Genomic DNA, 16,754 nt, shown 5'->3' on the forward strand with positions numbered 1-16,754 from the left:
TAAACTTTAACAGGTTTTCTCATCTGTAAAATGGGGTTCCGGTCATCCCAACACCTACCTTGCAAAGTTGCTGTGAAGGTTATTGGAAATAACAATTTTGTAAGTACTGTAGTCTTGGGACAGAGTAGGTGCTAAATAATGTGCATTCCTCCCTGTAGCTTGGTTCACAGAGAAGTGGGGGGTCTCAGGCTGGTCAGTGAGAAAGTCCAGTCCCGGGAAAGGCAGTATCAGATACCATCCTTTTTCATGCCCAGGACAAAAATAGAGGAATTATTTAGGAATCAATAGCCATAACAGAATTTAACTAGGCTCTTGGGATGCTGATGTCTGAGGGCGTCCCAGGATAGAGGCCCTGTGGGTTGGAAAAGAGTTGCTGCGATGAGGAGGTCCCTTGGCTGTCTCTGATTTGTCCCAGGATCCCCCATTCCCCAGCTGCCTCCTCAGGGCCGCTGTAGAGGAGTAAATGAGCATTGAACCCTGTGTCTGAAAGCTTGGTTCCGTCTTGCCCCTGCCACTTACCACCCGTGTGCTTCTGGGTCGGTCTCTTCACCTCTCCTAACCTCACGGTCCCCATACGTAACAAGAGTTCCTCCCAAGACGTTTGCATTGACGAAACAGTGCCCGAAAACTACTCGTGCAAGTTGTTTCTCTTCAGACGCCTGGAACATTTTGGTCCTTTCTCTCCCCATAAACCTCCGGGTTCTCCATCCTCCGCACCACTCCGGCTGCGGTGTCTGTAGTAACAGGGCACGCGAGTCCCTTGTGCTGTTCCCGAAAATGCCACCAGGAGGCGCCCTTTGCCCACTGAAGCCTGCGGGCTAACAACTCCTCGGGCCCGGGGCGGCAGCCCCTTCTAGCAGGGCGCGTGGGGTGCGGGCTGCACCTCCTTTCCCCACCTGCGGTCGATACACCGCAGCGCCCGCATCTCGGTCCTTGGTGCCCTGCACCTCCCGCTCGGGCCTCGGTCCCCGGGGTGGCGGCGGCAAGTTTGCCCCTCGGCCCCAGGCCCCGCCCCCTGCCACGCCGCCGCCTCTCTCGCTCCGCTCCACCCCGGGAGCTCTGGGTCGCCGAGGGTCTGTCCCGGTGCCCACGGCTCCTCCCCGCCGCCGGGAGATCGCTGGCGGCCAGGCCCCAAGGGGGCCCCTTTTCGCCCGCCCGCCCGGCTCCGGCGCCGAGCCGCCGCAGTTCCCGCGCTGCCCACCGGGAGGCGCCCCACGCCTCGGCCGCTCTCCTCCCGCGCGCCCCGCTCCGCGCTCTCCGCTCCCGGTTTGCTCGCAGCCGGACACAGACTCTGCCTTCAGCTGCCGGCGGATCGGGCTGGAGACGCCGCGGCTGCTGCGGAAGAAAAAAAAAAAAAAAAAGGGAAACAGCGGAGCAGTAGCCCACCGAGCAGCCCCCGGCGCCCACCTCAGCCCCCCGGAGTTGGGACCCGCTCAGGTAAGAGCAGCGGCCCGGGCTCCCAGGCCCGCCGCGGCGCCCCCCGGCCCGCACCTGGGGTTGTCCCCTGCGCGCCCCCGAGTCCCACGCGTGTCCCCCTGCTCCTGCGCCCCCGACTTCTGACGGCCCTGTGCCTCTTTCTCTCCTTCCCTCTGGGGCCGCTTCCCCGACCCCTTCCCCTGCGCCCTTCCTTCCCGCTCTCGCCTTCACCCGCCTTGGCCCCTGCACCCCGATCCCCTGCGTCTCCCGATCCGCCTCTGAACCCCCATCGCTCTGCTCGCCTAGTTCCTCCAGGCGCCATCCCCTACTGCCTCCTTCCGCATCCCTTTCCCGTGCTCGCAGCCCTCCCGCGTTGGCCCTTCCCCTTACCGGGTACAACTCCCGGCCCTGCCTCTGCCCCCTGCAGGAAAGACGGCCCCTTCCCAGCGCCGGCTTTTCTCCCTCGCACCCGGCCACTCTCTGCTTCTCGGATCGCCGCTGCTCCCAGGCTGCATCCCCCACTGCTGCTCAGTTCAGCCCTGGGGCCCACATAGCCCCCTCCGCCCCCTCTTCTGACTGCCGTCTGCCTCGACTGCCCCCTGCCCCTGCGCTGGACTCGGTCCACCCTCTTCCCCTATAAACACCGTCTTGCTTTGGAGGAACCCGCGTCCTATCAGAACTGACCCTCTTTCCCTGGACTAATGGAGCACCCATCCTCCCGCCCTAGTTTACCCGACCGGGAAGTCAGGGAGAAACTCTAGAGACCTGCCCTGGGTGTGTGATGGGGGAGGGGGCTGGAGCGCCGAGGGGGAGGGGAGCTGATGGAGATTCTCTCCCCAGAGGACCCGCAAAGCCGTGAGCTGTTGAGACATGGGCAGGGTGCTGAGTGCTGCCTGTAGCTGGGACAGGGGTTCTGAGACACAGAGAGCACCTGTGTCTCCTTCCCTGGATCCCTTAAGCTGAGAAAGTGAGGGGGAGGAGTTGGCGAAGGCCTCTGGGGTGGAGGGGAGGAAGGGACAGAGGGAGGGAGCATCTGGCTTGGTCTGCCCTGGTCTGCCTGGCAGTGGTGGGGCAATGCGGGCTGAGCCTCTACTCTGCTGGACCTTTGGCCACACAGCTCTTGGCATCTGTACTTTGTGCTGCCATCTTCCTCCTGGTGCTGTTGTCTGGTGATGCCACGCGGCGCCACCTCCCTGCCTCCCTCCAGTGGTTCTCCTGGGCATGTCTCTCAAGGGCCAGGGCTGTCTGGAAGGAGGGGGCTCTGGGCTCAGCCAGCCTCTTTGCCAGGCAATGGGCATCCGTCAAGACCAGCCTGTCACCCAGCCCCAGACCAAGAGGTCCAAAGACTGGCCAAGAGGACTGAGCCCTGCCAGAAACAAAGAGGACTACCCTCACTTTTGCTACCTATGGGTCATCTGGGTGAAAGGGACCCTTCCAGGAGCCCCTGGATATCCCCTGGGATAGAGGCTGTTTGGGTGGGTATCGAGCTCTGAGAGAGTAGTTCAGTTTTGCCTTATTTCTTGCGTGTCTGTGCTTGTGTGATGGGGAACGAGGGGCTGGAGAGGTTGGCTCTGTTCTGGTCCCACCAGGGAAGAAAGCTCCCCGGGGAACTCAACTGGGCATCATCGGGCTGGCTTTATTTGTTGGAAGCTGCAGCTCATGCCTCATCATTAATCAGGTTTATTCTTTCTTTTCTCCACTGGCTGGATGTGTTCCTCAAGGTCGTGACCCTTTGGAGAGTTAATCTAATATGCACACATTACTGTGTCTGGGTTTGTTTAATTTTCCGTATTTTGCTCATTTCTCGTGGAAGGAGCCTTCCACTGGGAACTATAGCCTGGGCTTGCCTGCCAGCCTCCTGCTGCCTCCCCAGCTCCACCCCCTGCCTGCCCCTGGACCTGCTACCTGCCACCGTGCAGCAGGGCTGGTCCCCAGAGCTCTTGGGGGAGTGCGGGGTGGGGCAGAGGGAAGATGTTTAGTGGAGGGGAGGTTGACAGGAGAGCTTGCTTTTCTGTAGTTCTCCCATCCCCCACCCTGGGCATCTTGATTGCTGGCTGATGTTTTCCCCAGCTTGGAAAGTTCTCTGGAGAGACAAGGCTTGGTCTGTGGTCTGGTTTTCCCTTAGGATGGAGAGGGGACTTTTGTGTAACAGGAGAGAAGTGTAGAGTCCAGGAAGTGGTTCTCAGTGTTGGGAGGCAGAGAGTCCTGGAGAGTGGACCCCAGCTCTACAGAGATGGAAGGAAGGATGAGCAGGAAAATGGGCTCTGTGAGAGGGGGAAAAACTGCTCGGGAAATAAGAGGAGCCATGAGGAATCAGCCGGTGGCTGTGTGGCTGGTGAGGGTAGGCGAGAGGTGGCAAATGTATCAGGGAAGAAAGCATCACTGTTATTTCTGCATAGTACTAATCCTTATGTGTTTATGGAGTTCTGCTTTTCAGAAAAACTTCTTTGATCTCTACCACTCTAAGCTACTACTCTAGCATATGCTCTGTACTAGAGCCCTATAAAGAGGTATTATTGCTTCCACAGAGAAACTGAGGCTCAGAGAAGTTAAACGACTTGTCTAAGGTGTCACAGCTACCACTGAAGCCTCTGGACTCCCAGGCCAGTGCTCTTGCTGCTGCTCCTGGTTGCTTTTTAAGGTCTCAGCTATTCTGTCTTCCGAAAGCCTTGCCCCCTCTCTCACCCCATGCAGCACGTCTTCTCCATGACTTTTCCAACATCAGCTCAACTTTTCTTCTTCCACGTGGGGACTGGCCTTTTCCAGTCTATCCCAGGCTTGGCTGATTCTTTGTTTGCTCCTCAGCCTTAGACTGGCTGCCCGATCATGCCTGCTGTCCCTCCACCCCCTCTGACCCAACTTGTCAAAGATGAACTTGCTCTCCCCACTACCCCAGCTTGAGCACCAAAGTTTTCCCTGGCCCACAGATGGGATACCGGGGCCTCCTCAATGCCATCTTCTTTAGCCTCTCCCACCCCACCTCCTGGCCCTCTCCATTCTTTTGGGCATTCCTAGTGCTCAGCCTGACCTCTCCTTTCCCACTACCACTGTCCCCACTTGGGGCTGTAGCTACTCACCCAGCCTGCAGACTCTGCTTCCAGGCCCGCTGCTGCTCCACACTGGTCTTCCTACAAAAGACAGTGCTTCTAGCACATGACCCTATCCCCAAAGCCCTCTGTGCTCCCTGGGCTATGGATAGAATTCCAGTGCCTTAGCTTGGGGCCCTGGCTTTCCACAGTCTGGCCCCTGCCTTGTGTCACACCGTGGCACTTGGATGTGAGCCTCTGCCTACTCTTTGTCCACCCTTTATGCCCAGGCCCTCTTCTCTTCCTCCTCTTTTCTGCCCATCCCCATCTTGCCTGGCCTTCAAGGTGCAGCTGGAACCATGCTTCCCTGGGACACCTTCCTGGACCTTCTGTCCCAGCAGGAAGTGGTCCTGGCTTCTCCGGCTGCTGTGACGCAGGCAGGCCTGGGTTCCAGTCCTGGTGGTCACCCTTCAACAAAATCCTTTGACTTCTCTGAGCTTCACTTTCCTCACCTGTAAAATGGGGACACCATTGCCTGCCTCAAAGGGTTGTTGTCAGCAGAATGGGAAAGGGATGGGAACATGATTTATACAATGTGGTGGGCAGCCCCCGATGGACCCCTCCCACTCACCTGCTTTGGGATGCTGATTCAGCTCCCAGCCCCTGCTGGTATTTATAATTACCTGTCCCTGTCTGCATCCTACCCAGATGGGAAGTTCCCTGAGGACCACAACCTCTTGCCTGGTGCCTTTTCCCATTCTCCTCTCCTAACAGAGCAGGTACCCTTCCCCACATCCTGTCAATTGGCCCTTGCTCATAGAAGGAGTTGTTTCTTGATCATTTTTTACATAAAACAGGTTATACCTTAAATTTAGTAAATCCAATATAAAAAAATCTCATGTCACAGTACCCGCCAAAGTACATGATGGGAAGGAAGGAAGGAAGGAATCAACGTAACACTGTGTTCACTGCCTCCCTGGCTTGTTGTTTCCTTGTCCCCCCAGCTGCCCTGTGAGTTAGTCGTGAGCATCTCCTTTTTATCCTGATGAGGAGAGGGGTCCACAGGGGCTCCCTGTCCCACTCTGTCCCATGTTGCAGGCTGGTGAGTGCAGGGCTGGGACAGGAATGGAGAGCCTCAGGCTCCAATCCCTGCTCTTTCCCTTATGCATGAGCATAATTTGCTTTAAAAAAAGGAGGTGGGTTGGAAAGAGGGTTCCTTATAAAAAGATTCCACACAGGTTTTCTTTGAACAATTGGACATTTCAGTCATTTGTGAGCAGCCTAGCAGGGCCTGGGGAGTTGGTGAGTTCCTGCACTGTGCTGGGACTGAAGGGGGGGTTACAGGGGTGTGAGAAAGGATGGGTCTCCTTAAGGGGGGGTCTGTCACTGGGGTGGAGGGTGCACCCCGAGACCCCTGCACAATTGGAAAATAAAGCGTGTGCTGGCGGGTGCCTTGACCACAGGTAAAGTCGGCGCTCAGACGGGTCTGGGGCCATGGGAGCATCTCAGTGCTGTGGATGGGCCAGGACTACATGGCAGAGGGGGCGAGAAGGGCTCTGAGGACTGGGTGAGGTGGGCTCGGTGTCAGGGTGGGTAGGGCAAGGTGGAACCAGCTAAAACCGTGAAAGCCAGAGAAAAGGTTCAGGTTGATGTGATAGATTTGGGAAAGTTGTTGAAGATTCTGGGCGAGAACATCATGAGGTGCTCAAAGAGGGGTGTAGGTGGGGTAATGGCAAAGGGCGGTACGTTTGAATGACTTTTCTAGGAAACAGCAGAACTTGCGGACAGAGTGGAGATAGCTGTTGAGGGAGCAGGAAGTGTCGAGAGGATGGTGATGCTATTTGCAGAAACCGGGGAGCTGGGAGGGATCGTGGTTCCGAGGGAAGGCTGGTGACTCCAGCCCGGGGCCTCTGGGTTCCCGGACAGCAGATGGGAAGCCCAGGCAGAGCCAGCCTGACCGAGGGGCTGCTTTCTCTAGGGGGTTTCTGACGCCTGACTTTCACCTCCCTTATTTCCCGTGAGCCCTTTGAGACTGAGTTCTCTATCTCCTTCCTCCCTACCCTCCTCTGATTTCCCCATCACCTGCAGAGGACCTGGAGAGGGGCTTTCATCTAAGAGGGCCGGGGTGGGGGTGCGGTCTACTAGCTCTCTGATGTGTCCCTGGTGCCTCGCTCAGAGAAGGCGTTTAAGTTTGTCTTACTTAAGTGATCTCATCTCATGTTTAACAAATGTGTGTTACAGAGATAAAGTCACAGAAAGTGGGGGGTGGGGTGGGGTGGTTTAGGAGGGGTCAGGAAGGCCACATAGTCTTCTGGCCTCTGGTAAGGGGTGCCCAGGGGCTGCTTGGTCAGACGGCTGTGACCCTCTTCTCTCTGTGGCGTCTAAGCCCTGGAGCCCAGCCAGCCATGTAGGGGATGTTCTGCGAGGAAGGAGGCAGGAGCAGACGCTGATGCCTCCCTGGGCCTCTCCATCCTGAGTTGGAGGCGGCCCCGCACCATTCACCACGGTGCAGCCTGGGACAGCCCCTGCTTTCTCACCTACACTCGGCCCTTATGCTGCAGGGCCTTCCCAAAGAGCAGCTGAGGGACCGCGAGGGAAAGTCCTGTGAGGAGCTGGACAGATGCTGCAACCAGGCCCGACATGCTGTGGCCAGGCCAGAGCAGCCTGAGGGGCAAAAAGGCCAAGGAGAAGCTGTTGTTTCTGTCCTCCCGAGGGGTCTGTCCTCACAAGGGGGAGAAGGATAGCGATGCCTGGCTGGGGGCGTGGGGAGCAGTGTGCTCCGAGGGAGTGGGACAACCAAGGGCCGTGAGAGGCTGAAGGATGTTCTGGGGGTGCACAGAGTCACTGTGGGCATCTGAGAGGGGAGGCCGTGGAACGATGGAGGGAGAGCCGGCTCGGAAACGGTACATCCAGACCACTTACTGCAGCCTCAGTTTCCCATGGGCAGATAATGGACTCTACCTCTTGGGGTTCCTGCTTCATGGGATGAGCCCGCGAAGGCCTGGGGCTGGGGGATGTGCCTCCTAAACCCACAGACTCTGCCCTGGAGGCTGGGAAGAGGCCTGACCCCAGGACAGGGGAGGCCCAGTGCAGGCCTGGGAGAGCTGCTGTGGAGTAAGTACATGTTTAGAATTGGAGTTTAAGGGCCAGAGTTAAAGAAGAGGATTTAATAGAATGAGAAATCAATAGCCCAGAGGAGGTTAAGATGTGTAAGTGAGAAGCTGGCTGCGAGGCACACTTAATAAAAAAAAATTTAAGAAGAAGGGAAGATGGCGGCACATCTTGGGGGGGCGGGGCAGGGGGAGGGGGAGCTGGGCTGCCCCGTCGCTGCCCCCACCCCTCAGTCCCCAATCCCGAAGGAGGATCCCTGAGTGGGGAGCCTGTTTGGGGAGTGAAGCGCTGCCTTTGCCTCTTGGGGCAGCTCTCTGCCTCCCTCTCCCTGTCGGGGTGGCCTTGTGGGGTGGGGTTGGGGGGCTCCTCCACTCTCACCCCCAGAGGCCGTGAGGCGCGGTGGTTGGCCTAGAGCCTGGCTCCGGGAATCAGAGTGAAGGGGATTCAAAGCCTCACTCTTCCAGTTCCAGGGGTGCGATGTAGGGCAGGGAGGTCGCTTAACACCAGCCTCTGTAAACCTCAGCCAAGGTGTGGCGAGTGCTTAGTACCTTTAGGTAGCAGTCGTTGCTTCTAGAATGGTTATGTTTTCATCCTTAATGCGTCTCCCCTAGCCCCGTCCAGCTCATTAGACTCTACAGGCAAGGTTGGGGAGGGTGGGAACTTGGGCATCTCCCTTTTGGGAAGCAGTAGAGGCTTTTCTTTATTATCACAGAAGTCTAGAGTGGGTTTAATCCTGGCCCCAGGGGTGTCCCAAGGCCCAGGGAGGTTGATTCTCTTGCTCATCACACAGCAGGAATGGATAAGCTGGGCAGAAGCCCCGAGCTCCAGGCTTCCTAACCTGTGTCCTTTCCATGGGTCTCACGGCCCTGCACGCAGGAGTAAGAGGGTGGGAAAGACAGGCTTCCACAAATCCTTTAGCACAATTCCAGCATCCCGACAAAATTGGACGACATCAAAATCAGCGAATGATTTGGATTCCTTAAGACTCTTGACCTGAGCTCCTTGGGGGGCAAGGGTGTCTCTTACACTGCTGATACATAGTAGGTGCTCAGTAAATATTAAATGGATGAATTAGTTTACAACAATGACAATAACAATAGGTGGTGAGTGCATATTATGTACTAAGCATGGAGCAAAGTGTCTTCTGTGTATTATCTTAATTAATCCTCTTAATCATAAGATGCTATTATTACACCCACTTTACAGATGAGGAGGCTGAGATTCAGAATCGATGATTGATTAACCCAAAATCCCATTGCGAGGAAGAAGCAGAGTTGGAAGTTGTACCCAGCCAGTCTGTGTGTGTATATTTGAGTGCACACACACATGTATACACATATACACAATCACGTGCGTATGTGAAACATGTGCTGATCCTCCCCTAATTCCCTGCACACCTTTCTGCCTACCTCACTACTTCTCCCAGTCCTCATTTCTTCAGCAAGGACGCCGAAGCTCTCTCGTGAGCTGCTGCCCCAGTTCTAGCCTGTCCAGCCCTGAGCAGGCCTGGAGGGGGTGGTTGATCCCACCCCCCAATACATTCTGATGTTACTATTTTCTTGGCCTGATTTCCTTGGCCCCTGAGTGAGAGAGTCACTGGCAATATTGGCAATATTGGGGAATCGATTACCAGTTCCATCCCAACCAAGCTCCTGCAGTGGTAGTTGAATCATGTGTCATCTATTCCAGATGGAAGGGCCTGGGTGGAGGCAGGAGAATGCAGTTTCATGGGGCATTTGCGAGCCCCTCTCGGGAGCCCCTCTGGTGAGCCACACAGTTGAGCATCGATTGATTGGCACTCGGGTGAGGCTGGGCTCCCCTAACGGGGAAGAACCAGCATCCAGTTGTCTCCTCACCATTCTCCCAGCTGGCTGGCATGGCTGTCCCGGGTTGTCAGCTAGGGGTTCTCAGGAGGGGGCTCTAACTGGGGTCTTGGACTCTCAGAAGCCTGATGGGGAGCCTCTGTGAAGAAATCTGATTAGGCAGTGTTGTTACCGTTTGGGTTGTTATTGATCTCTTTGGGGTCTCCCCTGACCCAATTCAGTTCATGAGCCCCTAGAAGAACGTCCCTAGAAGGTAGTGATTGGATGGGAATTCAGGCCTCTCTCTTTTTGGAAGCAGCAGAGGCTTTTTGAGAATCAGTGAAGTCTGGAGTGGGTATAGTGAGGGCCTCGAGGCCCTGGTAGAGACCAGAAGACCATTGTGGGGTCGTTTCCTGGGAGGGTGGGGGTGGGGGTGGGGGTCCGGGGTGCTCACAGGCACCTTCACCAGCACAGCCAGGCCTTCTGCTGAAGCTGCAGTGCCACTCCCTGGTGCAAACACACTTACCCCAGGCCTGCTGTGTTCCTGGCGATTTCTGCCCTCCTCAAGATCTCACAGGGCCTCATCCAAGACATAGACTGGGAAGTAGGAATTAATGTCCCCCACCCCAGAATTTCAGTAACTAGTTGAAAACTGCCCAGTTATTTGATTGAGAAGATGGATCAGGATCCAGGACTCCTGCCCCTGCTTGGGGCTCTGTCCGTCCACACACCCGGCACCTGCTGAGGGCCACCCATGGCCTTTGGGAATGGTTGACACAGTGGTCCTTGAGAAGACCTGCTCTTGATCTTCCCAAGGTTGAGAACATTACACAGACTACAGCAGCATTTTCTTAGGAAAAGTGATACCTATTTTATTGTTGGGAAAACTGAAACCCAGGGAAGTTAAGTGAGTTATAGAATCTTATTCCCAGAAGGAACTGGAGCTCATTTCATTCAACAGCCTAGCTGAGACTTTACTCTCTCCTACAGATAGAATCTATAATGATAGTTATCCAGCCTCCCCCTCCCCTCACCCTATCTTCTTCCTCCTCCTCTTCCTCCTCCTCCTCCTTCACCTTCTCCCACTAGGTAAAATTATTGAGCATTTGCTGAGCTCTGGGCACAGTTCTAGATGCTTTATATGTATTAAGTTGATCCTCCAACAACCCTTTGGAGAAGGTACTTTTGTCATCTCATTTTACATAAGGGGAAACTGAGACCAAGGGAGGTTACGTAGCTTGTCCAAGGCAACACCCTAGTAAAAGGCAGAGCCAGGACATAAATTAGGCAATCTGGGCCATGCTCTTGACCACACTTAGGGCAGGCCATGCCCTAGTTGGGCAGCCATGAGCCAGGGGGCATAAGAAAGCACCCAGCCCCTGCCTGCACACAGAGGGTGCTCAGTAAATGCTGAGGACTATCTTCTAAAAATACCAGGAGGGTTGTCCCTATACTGTGCCAAATCTATTTCCCAGGGATCCTGGTTCCACCCCCCTCCTGGGGCCCCTTAAAGCACTTTTCCCTAGAATTTGAAGATACCTAATAAGCAATGTCATCCTACTTGGATTTCTTTACAAGACTCTTCCCCAAACTGAGTTCCCTGGCCAGGAAGATGATGTCCTGGGGACCCAAGGCTTGGACTTGCCTCATAGAGGAGACAGTTGCCAAATCCTTGGCCATGAGAACTGGGCTGAGGGTTGCCACCCATCTGTTCTTTTGCATACATTTACTGAGCGTTCCTGTGTGCTAGGCACACGCCACTGTGGGCACAGGGTGGGCTCTCCCCAGGACTAGGCCCTTACAATATGCGTGCACAGGTTTCTACTGAGCCTGCCAGATGGGGCCTCAGGCCCTGGGGACAGAGAGCTGGAGTGGGGTGGTCACCTGCTCTGTGGAGCTCCGTAGTGGCTCAGGTGATGCTGCAGACACCTCATCAAAGAGGCAAAAAATTCAGATGACCCAAATCTAAGAGTACAGAGTCGGCAACTAGGTGGAAAAAGCTCACCAGTTCATCTGAGAAAAAACAGCACCATTCCACTCTCCTTTGAAAAATAAGAGTCCTGACAGAGTCCAAGGTAAACAGGCTGGAACATGCACTCTGCCAGGTTGGGTGCAAATTGGAAGTAAACAAAGCAATTGGACTGTCTGGGTAAGGGAAAGTCAGCTGAGAAAGTGCATTTCCCTTAGCAGAAGGCCTGCTGGTGGGCGGGCTCTCTTCCCCTCAGCCCCTCTGAGGAAGGGGCTGGAGGAGGGTGGGATGCTCAGAGCTTGACCTTGGGTCCCTGGAGCTGGGGTGGAGCCAACTTTTGTCCTATATCCTGGGCCAGCAACATGCTCTCTTGTTGCTTCTAGAGGTCTCCACTATATGTCATCACAGACCCTCATCGCATTCCTGCACTGTGAGTATTATTTGTTCTGCCTGACAGAGGAAAAAATGGATGCTCAGAGAACCTGAGTAACTTGCACAAGGTCACACAGCTGAGCCATAGCACCATGCATAGCATAGCCTGCCGTTTTCTCTGTTGCTTCTTCACAGAGTCCAGTTGCTTGTCTAAAGAACCAATAGATTTCTCTGGTTGAGCCTCCAGCCCCCAGCAGGGGAGGGATGTACACAGCCATGGGGTTGGCTCATCTGTGGGATGATCAGGATGGGTGGTGAGCAGGCCAGATCGGGCCACTCCTGGATGCTTCGGAGCAGTCACTGGAGATTGTCATTTGTCTGCACCGCAAGACTGTGAGTCCTACTGGCACAGGGACTGTGAAGGTTTCTCAACATTCCATCCCCAACAACTAGACAGGACCAGCCTATAGTAGGTGCTCAATACGTGTTTGTTGAATGAATGGCTTCTTTTGTGAACTGCTTGCCTGCAGAGACCCTGGATACTGGAGCGCTGGGCTGCCAGGGAGCCTCAGCTCCGGACAGCTTGGATGGGCTGCTTTCAGCTTACAGATGTGTGGGATTAAATGGTCAGTTGTGCAGATCTTGAATACATGCCCCTGTTAGGTGATGGGGTCAGGGTCTCAGGTTAGTGTAACCCATCGTGGTGCTGGACCCACAAAGCAGAGTCCTGAGTCTGCCTGGATCTTGGCCCTCAGCACTTTCTGCCCTCCTCTAACCCAACTGAGCCCTGCATTAGGGGGTCAAGGGGCACTGGACAGGGGCATCTGGTGGCAGCAAAGGTGGCGATGGGGGTGAGGAGCTCCAACTCCATCAATGTGTGTGTCGGGGGTGCACTGCAGCTCCCATGGATCAGATGAGGCTCTGAGAGCAGAAGCCAGAGCCCCAGGGGTGCCCTCCAGACACACACAGTGTGAGATGGGACTGTGGCCTCTACTCTCAAGTAGGGGTAGTTGTGCAGGAGGGCAGTGGGCAGGTGAGGGGTGGGCCCTGCTAGGGGCAGAGAGAACTAGGACAAAGCTGCCTTCGTGTGGGGACAACAAAGAACAAACCCAATATCTGAAGAGTGAGATGAGGTCCTGTCTCCTTTTATCCTCTTGATTCCTGGCATGTGACCATGAACTGCAGCAGAACCAACTGATAGAGTCCTTGTGACCAGGTCAAATTGGGGTGTCAGGTAGGTTTCCTCTCATACGCTGACTTCTGCTGATTGGCGGGGGCCTGAGTGCCGGGTTGAAGAAGTCTGAGGCCAAGTGTGGGCTCCGTGTGCAGGAGCTCTGGAATCGACTGGTGATGTCTGCCATGGGCACGGGATGCAATGGATTTCTCTGGTCAGATTCAGTCCAATCATCTCATTTTATGAATGATGAAATTGAGGCTTAGATTGGGGAAATGGCTTGCCCAAGGTCTTAAGACCTGCAGAATCTGTATTTGAAATGGGGTTCCCTGGCCCCTAGTCCATTTTTGCCTCATGCTTTTCACTAGACCGATTCACAGGGAGCCATAGAGATGTAGAGATGAAGAAATGGGCCCCTTTTCCAACCAGCAGGGTCTGTGCCCTGCTTCTACTACTCTCCATCTGGCTGGGGCTAGATGGATGTCCCCCACTGTCCCCCAGCTTTGGGCCAGCCCCTTCATGCTGAGCAGAGCCAGAGAAGCAGGTCTTGCCCTCTGGGAGCTGTGGCTTTGAACGACATGTAGAAAAGAGATGGACGGACATAGCACAAACCACAGCAGACTGTAAACGCACACCCAACAGATACAGACCCAGACCTGTGAGTGAAAACCCAGGGTCTTGTGCTGAGCTGAGGCTGGGCAGGACAAGCTGATGGCTGTCCTCTGAGCAATCCAAGGAAGCTTCCTGGAGGAACTAGGACTTCGGGGAGGAGCGGGGTTTAACTGCAGCAGAGAAGGCGGAGACTGGCTTGGATGTGCAGGAAGTGACCTGGTGCAGTGAAAGGCGACCAGAGAGGGCTCGGCCAGCCTGGGGTTGGGTCCCTGCCTCTTTGCTTACTAAGAAGCCTTGAAGAAGTCAGTCAACTTACCTGAAGCCTCCGTTTGCTCTGCAGTAAAATGGGAACAATAAAAAACCTAATCTCATGGGGCTTTGGGAAAAGCAAATAAAAGAACATCCGTGAAAGGGCTTCTTAGCTACAGTACATGCGGTTTGATTTTATTTATATAAAGTTCAAAAACAGGCAGACAAATTTAGCAATAGTAGTTCCCATTGGAATGGTGCCCAAGGGGGCCTCTAGAGTACGGATAATATTGTCTCTTCATTTATGTGAGAAAATCATAAACTGTACACTTAGATGCACTTTCTCTTATATACATTACACTTCAATTTAAAAGGCTTTTTTGGGGGGTAAGTGCTAATAATGGCTAGGTTATAATGGCTAAAGTACGGTCACCTGATAGAATGTCCAAGAAGAGACTATGAACGATGCTGATAAAAATAGCTAATATTTGTTGAACATTTTAGGCAATGAGCTCATTTTCTGATGCATGTTATTTAATCCTCCCAACAACTCACATCTTACAAGTGGGGCCATGGAGGCTCAGAGAGGTTATGTAAGTTGCCCAAAGTCACACAGCCAGCCTGTGGCAGAGGTGGGGCTTAGATGGGTCTCAGACCAGGTCTGACTGCAGAACCAGCCCTCTGGGTGTAGTGGGGTTTTGAAGCACGCAGAGGCTCATGGGTGTTGTGCTGACCGTCTTCCTTGGCTCATTGGGGTTTGGCTTCTGCCTCTGTGTTGTGTTTCCCAATCTGACGGTGCTGGGTCCTACAGCTTGAGGTCCAATGTGCAAAATAGCCTCAGTTCCCACACTGGTCCTCATCTGGAGATGCCTCCAGAATGGAAATAAGTGGGAAGCAGGAGCCAGGAACGAGGGCATTTGTCTGGAAGGCAGCGAGATGCCCTGTGCCCTGTGCAGACACAGCCCCCAGGGGCCACATGGGGGAGGGGGTCGCAAATGGGGTGTTGACCAATTAAAACTCTCCATGGCAGCTCCCTGCCAGGTAAGAGAGGGAGAGTCGAAGTGTTTATCCCAGCAGTCGAAGGGGAGGAGGGAGCTGCTGCTGCATAATGTGAATTCTGTCACTGCCTTCCCAGAGCCCAGGCTGGGGGGATTTGCATCTTCTTAGAGACCTTGCTGCTCTAAGAAGCCAGGGGCCCATGCCTGTGGTCTGCAGGGGTGGGCTGGGGGATGGGGGGGAGGATGGGAAGTCAGGTGTCCTTTATTATTTGGCTGAGCAAGTCATGCTAACTTGAACTAACGCATCCCTGGTATGTGGCCTTGTCCAGTGAGAGAGAGAGGGATCTGAGATGGCATTGTGTACACGTTTATAGGCAACTGGCAAAGCAAACAAAGCCTTATTGTTACCCAAGGTTTCCAGTCAGATGGGGAAAAGAGGACCTGGTGGAGCCATTCAGTTGCTGGAGGGTGCCCCTGCTGGGCCAGCCTCACCTCCTCCAGGAGGGCTGCCCTGATTAACCCCTTCAGCTCCTGACGGCTCCATCCCAGTCCTCAGCAATGGCATCCCTGCTGTGGCAAAAATAAGAATATGAACATATTCTGGTTGTTTGTGATGGTTTGTATTTTAAGACTGTCTCCACCTCATTGGTTCCTGTCACCCCTGTTTGATTGGGGGCTCCCAGGGGAAGGGACCCTGAGGAAACTTCCTCCGAGCCTCTTTTAGGGATTCCACCTACTTAGCAGGTTCCCAATCCGCAGTGCTGGCTCCAGTTCCTCAGTATAGCTTTAAAACAAAAACAAAAACAACTAAAGAGCATTATTTATTTTTCACTAAGACTTTACCTTGAGTCATAACTAAACTTAAGTCAGCCCCTCCAACCCATCTGCAGAAAGGTCAGTATAGTGAATGCCATAAAGCAACACCAACAGCCTGAAGGATTGGAACCAACTGTCACTGACAAATAGCACCTTTCCTCTAACCCATCATCAAAATATCTAAAAAATGAAAAGAATAAAAGGGGCAACAGGGGCTTCAGGTTGAACAAGACCTTCACGTTTCATTGAGTGCGTTCAGTCTTGGCTACAGTGTAACAAAATGGAAACAGGACTGCTATAGTGCAAAACTTCCACTGCAGCACGCTCTACACACCTGGGTTCCAGATCCACCCTGGCCTCCCTAAGGCTTACAACTCAACTATTTCCAGGCCTGCTGGGCCTGCCGACAAAGAAGCAGGTAGAGCTTCTCCTTCATGCAGTGTCTGTTGGAGGGCTGGCATGCCCGGGTTTTAGCACAGTGAACAATGCAGAGATCAAACTGACAATTTCATCAGTGATAGAGGGACTGTTGGGTTTCACTGTCTTCAGATATTCTTCATACATTTTACAAATGCCTTCCATGCATTTGTTCACGGATTCACAGTTGGCTTAAGTTCTGCCTTCTGGCCCCTGGGTAGGCTGTACCAGCAAAATGGTGTGAGACAATGCACCAAACTCCTTCACTGCCGCTGCTATGGACACTGCCGCTGTCACACCCACTCCTGTGCTCCAGCCCCTGACATGGAGCCTGGCCCACGGGAGGATCTTGCTGATTGCTTGTTGAAAGAAGCAAGGGCTCTGAGTGCAGAGGAGAGGCGTGAGGTTCTGGAGTTCCTTTGCTGGGAGCCCAGCTGCTGTGCCCTCCTGCATGGGAAGGAGGCCTGCCCTAAGTCTCAGCCTGAAAACGGCCCCCAGGGGCAGGAGTCTGGAACTCAGCCTGGGCATCAGTGAGCATCTCTGTCTTGCTCAGCCCTCAGCTCCTGATGCCTGCACAATGCTTGCAGCTTCATAATGCCCTGCAAATAGATCTGACTATTCAGATGTGTAAACCTTCTGTCGGGGGTGGCGGGGGAACCAGGAAGACACTGCCCATCGTTTATCCTTCCATGGAACAAGGTGGAGATGATTTCAGTGTATTCACTACTCCTGGTGGGGAGAAGCCTCCCTCCCCCACCCCCAGAGCCACCACCCCTCCTCTGTGCCAGGTTT

General features: G+C 54.3%; 1 protein-coding gene and 1 pseudogene across 2 annotated transcripts in view; one reads left to right on the plus strand and one right to left on the minus strand.

Annotated features, from left to right (window-relative positions):
* Window positions 1-1,261: 1,261 nt before the first annotated feature.
* Window positions 1,262-16,754, plus strand: part of GRIK4 (glutamate ionotropic receptor kainate type subunit 4) — a 441,993-nt gene continuing 426,500 nt past the window's right edge. Inside the window, exon 1 of one of the 2 annotated variants that reach the window (XM_037841751.1) lies at window positions 1,262-1,437. The gene's annotated coding sequence lies outside the window, so the exon portion shown is untranslated. The remainder of the gene's footprint in view (window positions 1,438-16,754) is intronic. The other variant, XM_037841749.1, reaches the window with a different exon arrangement.
* Window positions 15,925-16,490, minus strand: LOC119537316 (annotated as a pseudogene).

This window comes from Choloepus didactylus, chromosome 6, assembly GCF_015220235.1.
Source record: "Choloepus didactylus isolate mChoDid1 chromosome 6, mChoDid1.pri, whole genome shotgun sequence".
Classification (NCBI taxonomy): domain Eukaryota; kingdom Metazoa; phylum Chordata; class Mammalia; order Pilosa; family Megalonychidae; genus Choloepus; species Choloepus didactylus.